Genomic DNA, 14,095 nt, shown 5'->3' on the forward strand with positions numbered 1-14,095 from the left:
TTGAACGCATTCACACCATGCGTCATTTATATGAAGTCAAGCATATCTTCAAATTAAGTATCTACCGAATATTTTTTCTAATATGTGACGCAACATTTGTAAAAGTGTAGAACGAACCTGAATTCGTACTGTTTACGAAAAATTTGGTAAAGTTAGCAGATGTCCTGGTAAAATTTGGTAGGGTTAGCAGAAGCTTCTGAGAACAACAAAAGTGTATTTGTATCAACAGAATGCATTCACTTACGCCGTGGGTGGAAACGGCCGTGTGCAGGTTCCCCGCTCTGTCGGCGTCCATGCGGTAATGCCAGCCTCCAACTTGAGTGGTAAAGTGGAAGCCCGCCTGAACTGTAGCCATTATCACCATCCTTCCGGTAGGTTTTAGGGTGAGGTGAAAGCATAGAGTTTCATATTAGTATACCTAGAGGGAAATCTGGCGCTGCGATCGTTCAACCATCATGGGAATGATGGGAAGTACAGGCTTTGGATTGGCATTCTATTGCTACGGCATAGTATTACCGATGACGAAGAGGCGAGCAGTAAGAAGACGACGACAACGATTGGAGGCTAGCGCGGGCTGTTGCCTCTTGGCCAAGTGCGGCATATTACGTTGTAAATATACTTGTATATAGCTTTTCATTTGCGTCTTCTTACGTAACACTATTGACTGGCGAACTAGTCTACAAGTATTTTTTGGTAGTTTTGGTTTCGGTCCAAGCGCCATTGCTATAGCCTGCAGTGGGACAGTGCAACGCAAAGCTCTCTGGCTTTGTTATGTTGCTCGAAGTGGCGACAGCGCGCTGGCTAAGCGATTGGGACGATGTTTCTGTCGCGGTGTGGTGTCGAAGCCCTGACAAGAAAGCGACAGCATCGTAAACATTGAAAGAACATGTTTTGAGCGTCTGGACCTTGGTTTGTGAAGTGTGTTAGGTTGGCGCTGTAGCGTTACGTGCTTTATGAAACTTCAGAATAGGAAAAAGAAGGCACTACTGATACCGGCAGAGCACGCTCATTCACATGGGCTACGCCGACTATCGACGTTTTAGCCGAAAAGTCGTCAACTACACCAGACTCGACTATCCCATCGGGTTCCACTCGACAAACGCTCCGTTTCAAGACCAAGTTCAAGTCCGTGAGTGAAGTTTTCGTCATTCCACGCGACTTTGAAAATTCGAAGCGGCGGAAGCCCCGTTAGGCCTCGATAGGCTTAGCGCGTGAGCGACCGCCTCACCACCTAATAACCAGATCGCTTCTGCCGAGCGTACGAGATGGCTACATCAGAGGACATGGACCTCCAAATAACACCCCCGCATCCGGTTAACAACGCGGACGAAAACGGGGACACAAGAGTAATTTCCGAAGCGAGGACTAGCAAAAGCCAAGAGATCGCCGCCCACAACCAGGCGATGGACGGCTGGCAGTTAGTTCTATCGCGGCGACAGCGAGAGGCTGTCAAGCGCAACGACAGGGAAACGGCTCCCAACAAGAACAACATAAACGGACAGCCATCAGCAGGCGGCGCGAAAGGAGACGGGCAAATCGGTCGTCGCAACATGCGCCCGAGGAAGGGGAAGCCTCTGCCACCATTACCGAAGAATGACATCAAGATAATACTGAAGCCACACAAAGGACTAATGCTCAAGGAATATCTGAGAACAGAAATACCGCAAGCGATTATTCGGGCTACCGGGACGATAATCACAGGAAACGGACCGAACCAGCAAAAAATCACTGGAGAGGACTTCATACTGCGAATCCGAGAGGGAACAAATATCATCATCGTCTCCACGCCTTCACTGGAAGTGGCGGACGTCATTCGTCGAGTCACGTGCATGGAGCTGCGAGGCAAGCAACACCCCTTCAACGTGTACGTAGCGGATCCAGATGATAGCTACAAAGGGGTGGTGCACGGATTCCCAGCACACACCGAATCAGCAGATCTCCAGCAACACCTGCGCGTCAGGACCCAAGGAGTCACCATCGAAAGGGCCCGAATGCTTGGAAGCTCTAATACCGCTCTCCTCACCTTCTCGGGAGGCACGCGCCCCAAATGCGTGTACTACATGGGAGTAGAGATGCGGTGCACGGAGTACAGGCCAACAATCCAAATGTGCCTGGAGTGCATGCAAGAGGGACACCGCTCGGACGTTTGTCCAAACCCCAAGAACATATGCCGTGGCTGCGGACTCGAAAATCCACCCCCGCAAGGACACGAATGTGAAGTGAAGTGCGCCATGTGAAGGGCGGCGGGGCACGAGACGCGTCGGTGCCCGAACAAACTGATTGCCGCCAAGCGCGTGAAGACGACTCTCCAGTCTCGATCGCGGGAGCGGTCGGGACAGAACACCAAAAAGGCACCGGGGCGCTGGTTCGAGTCCATGGAAGAGGAGGACTTCTACCGGCACCGATCGCGATCCAGATCTCCACACGGAAGCAGAACGAAGAGCAATACTCCGTCGAGGGACCCCTCCAGCTCCAGGGCTTCACAGCGGTCAAATTCGCCACTGCCTAAAAAACAGCAGGTGAGCTGGGCGAGGGTTGTTTCTCCCACTGCTCCAAAACAGAATACTGGTGAAAATGATAAACGCATTCAAAAATTGGAAAAGGAAAATGCGCGACTAAGAGAACAGCTCTCAGGAGAAGAACGCAAACGACAATCACTTGAGAAACAAGTGTCAGAGTTAGAGGCGCGCTTCAATAGCACAATACCACAGCAGGAAATGCCGCGTCAATTTGAAGAAATAGCCAAAGCGAAAGCGGCGGCAGATATAAACTCCGTCTCCGCGCAGTCTCCGACAACCCAAATCTCAAAAAACGCGCAGATAACGGCAGCGCAGATCCAGACAATGATCGCGGAAAACTTGAAAATATTTATGCATGAAATGATGGCATTAATTACCCAAAGGTTAACGGAATTTCAACAACAGTGCACGAAGGACTTCGAGCGTGTTAGCCGTCGTCTGCTACGGGAGGCCCACCACCGGCGGCGCCACCGTCGAGGCCGCGCCGAGCGGAGGGAAGTGAATGGCGCTACTTTGGGAGATTGAGGGGCTTTCTTGTTAAGCAGCGCCATCTGGCGACCACCTAGGTAAGTTCCATGCGCTGCCGCTGCCTATTTTCCTACCACTGCGGTAGGTACAGTTTCCCTACTCTAACGCTGGTTCTTTATCCCTTGCATACGCGAGATTGAGCCGCGAGCCCCTCACCCTTGCGCACACAAAGCATACGGTGCGCGGCGACGATTTTATTGCCTTAATTATACGGAGTTTCACGGCAATGGCGACGACGACAGCAGATATGTGCCTGGAGTGTCCATATAATTGGTATCAGATTGGTGAAAGAAAATATCTAAGCACTGTAAGGATTGGTGCGATGCATAATAAGCTGACGAAAATTTCTATTTTCGCTCCGATTATCTTAATATTACCCCTTGTATTAAATCGGGTTTGTATGATATTAGGCTTTCTACAGTAACGCTGGTCTTTGCATCTTATTTGCCACAACCCACAAAGGCAACAAGTGCCATATCAGTGACTGCATTTCTAATTTTGTGTATCGCTTATTCTGTTGCACAAGCACATTGTAATACAGCATAATAATTTTGACATAAGGGAAATATCTTACCCACTTGTCCACCAACAGGAACAGCATTAAATTCCTCGGCGTTGGCAAGGAATTCTTGGGCAGCACCGACGTCAGTAACCCTCACTACAATATCGTCGTTTGTGAGGAGCTGGGTGGTCATCTGTAAAAGGAAGATTTGTTCTAGCATTCTGCTGCCGTACCTCACCCCTCCTCCCCCAACAAATTATCACAAGCAAATCCCAACCTTACAGATATCTAACGTTCGTGAGCATAGCAGGGAATATAATGAAATAGCGAAAAAAGGACAATTTCATTTCTGAAGCAATATTGGTGTTCGCGGAAACAGAGGCATCCCAGCATTGCAGTAATAACGAAAATAACCACTAATAAGAGGTGTACACTTTTCTAGGACACATGCGCACTTTTTCAACGATAAAATTTACCTTCAGACGCAGCACACAAGCAGCAAAAGAACTTCGAAGGGCAGTGACTGATAAGCAGCACATATTTTTGAGGTTAGTAGTGACTTTTTCAGTGACATAGCTTCTAGCGCGAAAGAAACTGTTAACAGAAAAAAGAGACTGAGTAAGACAGAGGGCTATGGGCGTCTTGCGCTGGAGTTTGGTAGTGTTATTAGTGTTCCTGTATATGCTCCCGCTCCCTGCGGGAGCATATACAGGAACACTAGTGATAGCCATCGGTTGCGGCAGTGACGGGCGACGTGGTCGATGCGACAGCACTGGAAGCAGATCGGCCTGTCATGAGGGGTACGCCATTCGGACGGGTCGCGGCGAGATGTGGCAGAAAAGGACTGCCGGGGACGAGGAGGGCCGCTAGATAACTGGGGAACGTTGGGTCGAGACGTGCAACACACGGTGTTCAGACCCATGTTTTCAAATTCCTGTCTGACGACGGCCTGAATCATCGCAATGGTGGTTGCGGGCGAATCGGGAGGCGTCGTGGAGAAGGCTGGCGAACAGGCGGCCTCAAGTTCGCGGCGAACAATACGGGTGACATCGTCACAGGTAGTGGTCTGACGCGGTCGACCCTCACATGTTGACGTAGCAGCAGTGTTGGGTAGCCGCGCAATGTGGTGTGAGATACGGCGGCTCTTAGCCTGCTCAAGTGGGAGATACGGCGGCTCTTGGCCTGCTCAAGGCGACGGCATTCATTTATAATGGGGTCGATAGTCGAGACGTTACCGAAAACAAGCAAACTGAAAGGGTCGTCGGCGATGCCTTTTAGCACATGTGCCACTTTATCTACTTCGGACATATTATCGTCAGCTTTACGGCATAGAGCCAAGACGTAGTAATAGTAGTAGTAGTAGTGATTTTGAAGATGAAAGGAAGAGAAAAGTGCAATGCCCTAACTGTCTCTTAAGGGAGGGCACCTCAACAGCATTGCACAGCGTAAGGGGAGTGGGGAGAAAAAGATTAGAGAGAGAATGAAAGAGAGCGGTAAAAAAAAAGACAAGAAGGTTAAAGAAGCAATGCGGGCCTTACAGCCGCGCTCTCAGCTGAGTCTCGACACAAAAGTCAAGGAGGGCAGCAAACGCCCTCTTGGCGATGGAGGCGTGGGCTGCGGGAAATAGGAGATGACCCTCCGAGCTGCAAGGAAGTCCCACTCGGCGATATGAAGCACAGAGCGTGGTGCGCTCAACGTCGAAGGATGGGCAACGCAGCAGAAGGTGTTCCAGTGTCTCATCTTCGCCGCATTCCGCACACGCGGGGCTGCCTGTTCCGTGCAGTCTGTGCAATCGGGCGGCCGTGCTGTAGCAGCCGACGCGCAGCCGCAGGAGAAAGGGGCGGTCCCAGCGAGAGAGGCCGGCGCGGGGGAGGAGGCGAGGGGGCGTCCCCGCAGCAACACGTGAGTCAGAATGATGCGCGCGGAGGGTGCGCAGTATGGCCGTCTTGGCCACGTCGAAGAGAGTGACAGAGGTGGCGAGGGGGAGGCGAGCCGCGAGAGCTTGCTTCGCAAGGGCGTCGGCTGCTTCGTTTCCGGGCAGGCCAATGTGCGCGGGGACCCACTGCAAAACCAAGTCGCAGCCCTGATTTACGACGTGGCGTAGTTTCGATCCCACGCGCTGCACAAGTGGGACACCGGCATATCCTTTCCGCAGCATACACAGAGCCGCGCGCGAGTCACTCAGGATCGCAGCAGACGAAACACCGTACTGGTGAAGGTCAGCCGCAAGGTCGATGGCCGCGAGTTCGGCGACTGTGGATGAGGCCGGGAAACGGAGACGGCACTGCCGGGACGCAGAAATGTCCGGTGCCGTGCACGCGGCAGCAGCGGAACCATCACTGAAGACAGAGCCGTCAGTGTAGACAAGGAGGCGGTCGCGTAGGTGTTCGTGAAGCAGTGCAGCCGTCTCCTGCTGCATGGCACACAGTGCTGTTCGGCGCTTGCTCGTGACGCCCGGGACGCTGATGTTAACGTCAAGCAGCGGGGAAGCGTGCGGCGATGGCGGCAAGGGAAGGAGTTGCGGCAGAGACGCAATGCGGGTGCTGAAGTCGGTGGCATGCTGACCCATGCCCGAGCCCTCGAGGGTGTGGAGGCGACACACGAGAGACTGGCCCTGTGGCGACCGTTGCAGGCGCTCGATGTGGTGAAGCGCCTGTTTCCTCGCACGAAGTGAGGGCGGCCAGTTTCCCGATTCGGCGAGAGTTGCCCCCACTTGCGAGAAGCGGGGAAGCGCGTACATCTGGCGAACTGCAGTGCGGTGTTCGACGTCAACGGCCCTCCAGTTGGCTGCACTGGCGTTGGTGAGCGGGAGCGCGTAGAACGCTCGCGAAGTTGCGATCGAGTTATAAACTCGGAGCGCAAGGTGCGGTGTGCAGCCACGGCCACGGGCGAGCAGGGAGCGTGCGGCGCCTGCAACTTTCCTTGAGTCCCTGCAGAGCTGGGTGGTGGCCGCATTAAAGTTCAGTCGGCAGTCTATGTGGAGGCCCAAGTAGCGTACTTTTCTCTGCCACGGGAGGGGGCTTCCGCGCAGCGAGAGAGTGGGCACTTCGAAGCGTGCACGGCTAACACGGGGGTGAATCATTAGCGCCTCGGTTTTTGACGCCGAGAGCTGAAGCCCCACGCTAGTGAGGCATTCGTCCACGGCGTTGATCGCCGACTGAAGAGATTGGCGCACTTGGTAGCCGTACTCCGTGGGTCCGCTAGCGAAGAGAGCGATGTCGTCGGCGTAAATCGCCACACGGACTTCGAAGGCTGTCAGCTTCGGGATGAAATCGGGGAGCCTTGCAAGCGCCAGGTTGAATAGGAAGGGGCTAAGAACACTGCCCTGAGGAACACCAGCGGTCACGCTACGGGGGGTGCTGAGCGCGTCGCCAACAGTGTTCGGTCGCTAAGGATTGCCGACACATAGTCCAGTAGGCGGCCGGTGATGCGCAGCTTGGATGATGGTGTCGTGCGGAAGGCCGTCAAACGCGCGTTCGACATCGAGCTGCACCAGGTATGCGGCTTCGTGGCGGCTTGCAGCGTGCTCGAGAGTGGCGACAATGTCCGCGATGGAATCAGCTGTCGAGCGGAGTCGGCGGAAGCCACTCTGTTCCGGGGCAAGAGCGTCAAGGGCGGAGGCGATCCATTCGAGGCGGTTCAAAGCCATCGACTCCATCGTTTTGCCGGGTACCGAGGTCAGCGATACTGGGCGATAGGAGCTGATGTTCGAGGCTGGTTTGCCGCGCTTCAAAATGGGAACGACGATCGCCTCTTTCCAGTTGGCGGGGATGATGCCGCTGCGCCAGACGGAGTTTAAAACCTCGAGAAGTGAGGGAAGTTGAGCTGCGTCGGTGTTCCTGAGCACTTGATGAGTAACGCCGTCAGCCAAGACGTCGAGGATGTAGGAAACGTATGGCTCTGTAGCTGACCGAACACGAGACGCAAGAGCCTTTCTCGCGGCAGCCTTACACCCAATGGGGTCGCCGAACAGTTCCCGTAGCTTTTCTTTGAAGCCGTCCCAACTGGTTATTTCGTCATCATGCGTTTGGTGCCACACGCGTGAGGTGCCGCTGAGATAAAAGATGACATTGGCGAGCATAATCGTTGGGTCCCACCTGTTATTAGCACTGGCGTGTTCATAGAACCTGATCCAGTCGTCGACATCCTGTCCCTCCAGGCCAGAGAACACACCTGGGTCACGATGTGGGGCAACCGTGACGATTGGAGCAGTCGGACAGGCGGTCTCGTCACCGGGCGGCATGGCTCGGTGTGCCGACCACTTTGGAGTTCCGTGGTGAGCGCGGGGATCGCTGACCTCCACCAGAATGTTACGTGTGGAAAAACACAGGCGAAATTACACGCTATTTACACAGGAGCCAGGCTGACACTCGCTCGTGCCAAGGGCACCGACCAACTTCGTCGTTCTCGCGGCGGCTCGTCTCTTGAACATCGCTCGATGATATCGTAATAGTATGTCAATTTTGGTACCTACCAAGCTAATGATACGACGGTGAGATCATCAAGACGTAGGTGGCTGTTTAATGGCCTACATGATACACACGTCTGATATTCATGTCAAGACCAATCATTTCTGTTCGTCATGAACTACTGTCTTAGTATGACAATTTTGGTACATACCAATTTAACGAAATGACCCTGGGGTCACCTAGACGCAGGTGGCTAGATAGATAGATACTGTTAAATTGGCAAATGTTAGTCAAGAAATTTAAAACACGTCAGAAATGCTCGGATTGACGTCAGATTTCTCAGAGAGGTTCCTGTAAACATAGTAAATTTGTTGGCTTGAAAATAAAGTTTTGTACATTTCGGTCTGGGTGGGAATCGAATTTGGGCTTTCAGGTTGTCATATGAGCCCGCTTCCCCACCGCCACGGCGACTCCACAGTTTTGGCTGACTGACGCCTAATGCGTGCACTTATGAGTACGTTCATGTGTTCAATGCGAGCGTTTATGACGTTATGAGGTCTACAAACAGCAAATATTTTCTCATTCCTACACTTGAGAAGTCTTAACCGCCGTATTCAGAAATGCATCTTAACTTAAAGCCCACGCTTGACTTGATTTAAATCACGCCTGTCGTGAACGCACCAAAGGAAACGCAATGAGCGTCTTGAGCGCATTCACACCATGCGTCATTTATATGAAGTCAAGCATATCTTCAAATTAAGTATCTACCGAATATTTTTTCTAATATGTGACGCAACATTTGTAAAAGTGTAGAACGAACCTGAATTCGTACTGTTTACGAAAAATTTGGTAAAGTTAGCAGATGTCCTGGTAAAATTTGGTAGGGTTAGCAGAAGCTTCTGAGAACAACAAAAGTGTATTTGTATCAACAGAATGCATTCACTTACGCCGTGGGTGGAAACGGCCGTGTGCAGGTTCCCCGCTCTGTCGGCGTCCATGCGGTAATGCCAGCCTCCAACTTGAGTGGTAAAGTGGAAGCCCGCCTGAACTGTAGCCATTATCACCATCCTTCCGGTAGGTTTTAGGCTGAGGTGAAAGCATAGAGTTTCATATTAGTATACCTAGAGGGAAATCTGGCGCTGCGATCGTTCAACCATCATGGGAATGATGGGAAGTACAGGCTTTGTATTGGCATTCTATTGCTACGGCATAGTATTACCGATGACGAAGAGGCGAGCAGTAAGAAGACGACGACAACGATTGGAGGCTAGCGCGGGCTGTTGCCTCTTGGCCAAGTGCGGCATATTACGTTGTAAATATACTTGTATATAGCTTTTCATTTGCGTCTTCTTACGTAACACTATTGACTGGCGAACTAGTCTACAAGTATTTTTTGGTAGTTTTGGTTTCGGTCCAAGCGCCATTGCTATAGCCTGCAGTGGGACAGTGCAACGCAAAGCTCTCTGGCTTTGTTATGTTGCTCGAAGTGGCGACAGCGCGCTGGCTAAGCGATTGGGACGATGTTTCTGTCGCGGTGTGGTGTCGAAGCCCTGACAAGAAAGCGACAGCATCGTAAACATTGAAAGAACATGTTTTGAGCGTCTGGACCTTGGTTTGTGAAGTGTGTTAGGTTGGCGCTGTAGCGTTACGTGCTTTATGAAACTTCAGAATAGGAAAAAGAAGGCACTACTGATACCGGCAGAGCACGCTCATTCACATGGGCTACGCCGACTATCGACGTTTTAGCCGAAAAGTCGTCAACTACACCAGACTCGACTATCCCATCGGGTTCCACTCGACAAACGCTCCGTTTCAAGACCAAGTTCAAGTCCGTGAGTGAAGTTTTCGTCATTCCACGCGACTTTGAAAATTCGAAGCGGCGGAAGCCCCGTTAGGCCTCGATAGGCTTAGCGCGTGAGCGACCGCCTCACCACCTAATAACCAGATCGCTTCTGCCGAGCGTACGAGATGGCTACATCAGAGGACATGGACCTCCAAATAACACCCCCGCATCCGGTTAACAACGCGGACGAAAACGGGGACACAAGAGTAATTTCCGAAGCGAGGACTAGCAAAAGCCAAGAGATCGCCGCCCACAACCAGGCGATGGACGGCTGGCAGTTAGTTCTATCGCGGCGACAGCGAGAGGCTGTCAAGCGCAACGACAGGGAAACGGCTCCCAACAAGAACAACATAAACGGACAGCCATCAGCAGGCGGCGCGAAAGGAGACGGGCAAATCGGTCGTCGCAACATGCGCCCGAGGAAGGGGAAGCCTCTGCCACCATTACCGAAGAATGACATCAAGATAATACTGAAGCCACACAAAGGACTAATGCTCAAGGAATATCTGAGAACAGAAATACCGCAAGCGATTATTCGGGCTACCGGGACGATAATCACAGGAAACGGACCGAACCAGCAAAAAATCACTGGAGAGGACTTCATACTGCGAATCCGAGAGGGAACAAATATCATCATCGTCTCCACGCCTTCACTGGAAGTGGCGGACGTCATTCGTCGAGTCACGTGCATGGAGCTGCGAGGCAAGCAACACCCCTTCAACGTGTACGTAGCGGATCCAGATGATAGCTACAAAGGGGTGGTGCACGGATTCCCAGCACACACCGAATCAGCAGATCTCCAGCAACACCTGCGCGTCAGGACCCAAGGAGTCACCATCGAAAGGGCCCGAATGCTTGGAAGCTCTAATACCGCTCTCCTCACCTTCTCGGGAGGCACGCGCCCCAAATGCGTGTACTACATGGGAGTAGAGATGCGGTGCACGGAGTACAGGCCAACAATCCAAATGTGCCTGGAGTGCATGCAAGAGGGACACCGCTCGGACGTTTGTCCAAACCCCAAGAACATATGCCGTGGCTGCGGACTCGAAAATCCACCCCCGCAAGGACACGAATGTGAAGTGAAGTGCGCCATGTGAAGGGCGGCGGGGCACGAGACGCGTCGGTGCCCGAACAAACTGATTGCCGCCAAGCGCGTGAAGACGACTCTCCAGTCTCGATCGCGGGAGCGGTCGGGACAGAACACCAAAAAGGCACCGGGGCGCTGGTTCGAGTCCATGGAAGAGGAGGACTTCTACCGGCACCGATCGCGATCCAGATCTCCACACGGAAGCAGAACGAAGAGCAATACTCCGTCGAGGGACCCCTCCAGCTCCAGGGCTTCACAGCGGTCAAATTCGCCACTGCCTAAAAAACAGCAGGTGAGCTGGGCGAGGGTTGTTTCTCCCACTGCTCCAAAACAGAATACTGGTGAAAATGATAAACGCATTCAAAAATTGGAAAAGGAAAATGCGCGACTAAGAGAACAGCTCTCAGGAGAAGAACGCAAACGACAATCACTTGAGAAACAAGTGTCAGAGTTAGAGGCGCGCTTCAATAGCACAATACCACAGCAGGAAATGCCGCGTCAATTTGAAGAAATAGCCAAAGCGAAAGCGGCGGCAGATATAAACTCCGTCTCCGCGCAGTCTCCGACAACCCAAATCTCAAAAAACGCGCAGATAACGGCAGCGCAGATCCAGACAATGATCGCGGAAAACTTGAAAATATTTATGCATGAAATGATGGCATTAATTACCCAAAGGTTAACGGAATTTCAACAACAGTGCACGAAGGACTTCGAGCGTGTTAGCCGTCGTCTGCTACGGGAGGCCCACCACCGGCGGCGCCACCGTCGAGGCCGCGCCGAGCGGAGGGAAGTGAATGGCGCTACTTTGGGAGATTGAGGGGCTTTCTTGTTAAGCAGCGCCATCTGGCGACCACCTAGGTAAGTTCCATGCGCTGCCGCTGCCTATTTTCCTACCACTGCGGTAGGTACAGTTTCCCTACTCTAACGCTGGTTCTTTATCCCTTGCATACGCGAGATTGAGCCGCGAGCCCCTCACCCTTGCGCACACAAAGCATACGGTGCGCGGCGACGATTTTATTGCCTTAATTATACGGAGTTTCACGGCAATGGCGACGACGACAGCAGATATGTGCCTGGAGTGTCCATATAATTGGTATCAGATTGGTGAAAGAAAATATCTAAGCACTGTAAGGATTGGTGCGATGCATAATAAGCTGACGAAAATTTCTATTTTCGCTCCGATTATCTTAATATTACCCCTTGTATTAAATCGGGTTTGTATGATATTAGGCTTTCTACAGTAACGCTGGTCTTTGCATCTTATTTGCCACAACCCACAAAGGCAACAAGTGCCATATCAGTGACTGCATTTCTAATTTTGTGTATCGCTTATTCTGTTGCACAAGCACATTGTAATACAGCATAATAATTTTGACATAAGGGAAATATCTTACCCACTTGTCCACCAACAGGAACAGCATTAAATTCCTCGGCGTTGGCAAGGAATTCTTGGGCAGCACCGACGTCAGTAACCCTCACTACAATATCGTCGTTTGTGAGGAGCTGGGTGGTCATCTGTAAAAGGAAGATTTGTTCTAGCATTCTGCTGCCGTACCTCACCCCTCCTCCCCCAACAAATTATCACAAGCAAATCCCAACCTTACAGATATCTAACGTTCGTGAGCATAGCAGGGAATATAATGAAATAGCGAAAAAAGGACAATTTCATTTCTGAAGCAATATTGGTGTTCGCGGAAACAGAGGCATCCCAGCATTGCAGTAATAACGAAAATAACCACTAATAAGAGGTGTACACTTTTCTAGGACACATGCGCACTTTTTCAACGATAAAATTTACCTTCAGACGCAGCACACAAGCAGCAAAAGAACTTCGAAGGGCAGTGACTGATAAGCAGCACATATTTTTGAGGTTAGTAGTGACTTTTTCAGTGACATAGCTTCTAGCGCGAAAGAAACTGTTAACAGAAAAAAGAGACTGAGTAAGACAGAGGGCTATGGGCGTCTTGCGCTGGAGTTTGGTAGTGTTATTAGTGTTCCTGTATATGCTCCCGCTCCCTGCGGGAGCATATACAGGAACACTAGTGATAGCCATCGGTTGCGGCAGTGACGGGCGACGTGGTCGATGCGACAGCACTGGAAGCAGATCGGCCTGTCATGAGGGGTACGCCATTCGGACGGGTCGCGGCGAGATGTGGCAGAAAAGGACTGCCGGGGACGAGGAGGGCCGCTAGATAACTGGGGAACGTTGGGTCGAGACGTGCAACACACGGTGTTCAGACCCATGTTTTCAAATTCCTGTCTGACGACGGCCTGAATCATCGCAATGGTGGTTGCGGGCGAATCGGGAGGCGTCGTGGAGAAGGCTGGCGAACAGGCGGCCTCAAGTTCGCGGCGAACAATACGGGTGACATCGTCACAGGTAGTGGTCTGACGCGGTCGACCCTCACATGTTGACGTAGCAGCAGTGTTGGGTAGCCGCGCAATGTGGTGTGAGATACGGCGGCTCTTAGCCTGCTCAAGTGGGAGATACGGCGGCTCTTGGCCTGCTCAAGGCGACGGCATTCATTTATAATGGGGTCGATAGTCGAGACGTTACCGAAAACAAGCAAACTGAAAGGGTCGTCGGCGATGCCTTTTAGCACATGTGCCACTTTATCTACTTCGGACATATTATCGTCAGCTTTACGGCATAGAGCCAAGACGTAGTAATAGTAGTAGTAGTAGTGATTTTGAAGATGAAAGGAAGAGAAAAGTGCAATGCCCTAACTGTCTCTTAAGGGAGGGCACCTCAACAGCATTGCACAGCGTAAGGGGAGTGGGGAGAAAAAGATTAGAGAGAGAATGAAAGAGAGCGGTAAAAAAAAAGACAAGAAGGTTAAAGAAGCAATGCGGGCCTTACAGCCGCGCTCTCAGCTGAGTCTCGACACAAAAGTCAAGGAGGGCAGCAAACGCCCTCTTGGCGATGGAGGCGTGGGCTGCGGGAAATAGGAGATGACCCTCCGAGCTGCAAGGAAGTCCCACTCGGCGATATGAAGCACAGAGCGTGGTGCGCTCAACGTCGAAGGATGGGCAACGCAGCAGAAGGTGTTCCAGTGTCTCATCTTCGCCGCATTCCGCACACGCGGGGCTGCCTGTTCCGTGCAGTCTGTGCAATCGGGCGGCCGTGCTGTAGCAGCCGACGCGCAGCCGCAGGAGAAAGGGGCGGTCCCAGCGAGAGAGGCCGGCGCGGGGGAGGAGGCGAGGGGG

The 14,095-nt window shown here is 52.1% G+C and overlaps 1 long non-coding RNA gene across 4 annotated transcripts in view; it reads right to left on the reverse strand.

Moving 5' to 3' along the window:
* Positions 1–14,095, reverse strand: part of LOC139056244 (uncharacterized) — a 118,739-nt gene that overhangs the window by 63,047 nt on the left and 41,597 nt on the right. For 3 of the 4 annotated variants that reach the window (XR_011512232.1, XR_011512234.1, XR_011512235.1), the window contains 4 exons: positions 12,283–12,403; positions 8,906–9,026; positions 3,622–3,742; positions 245–365 (listed from right to left, as the gene is read on the reverse strand). This is a non-coding gene — a long non-coding RNA (uncharacterized lncRNA). Of the gene's footprint in view, positions 1–244; positions 366–3,621; positions 3,743–8,905; positions 9,045–12,282; positions 12,404–14,095 lie in introns of all 4 variants that reach the window. The other variant, XR_011512233.1, reaches the window with a different exon arrangement.

Source organism: Dermacentor albipictus, chromosome 2, assembly GCF_038994185.2.
Source record: "Dermacentor albipictus isolate Rhodes 1998 colony chromosome 2, USDA_Dalb.pri_finalv2, whole genome shotgun sequence".
Lineage (NCBI taxonomy): Eukaryota > Metazoa > Arthropoda > Arachnida > Ixodida > Ixodidae > Dermacentor > Dermacentor albipictus.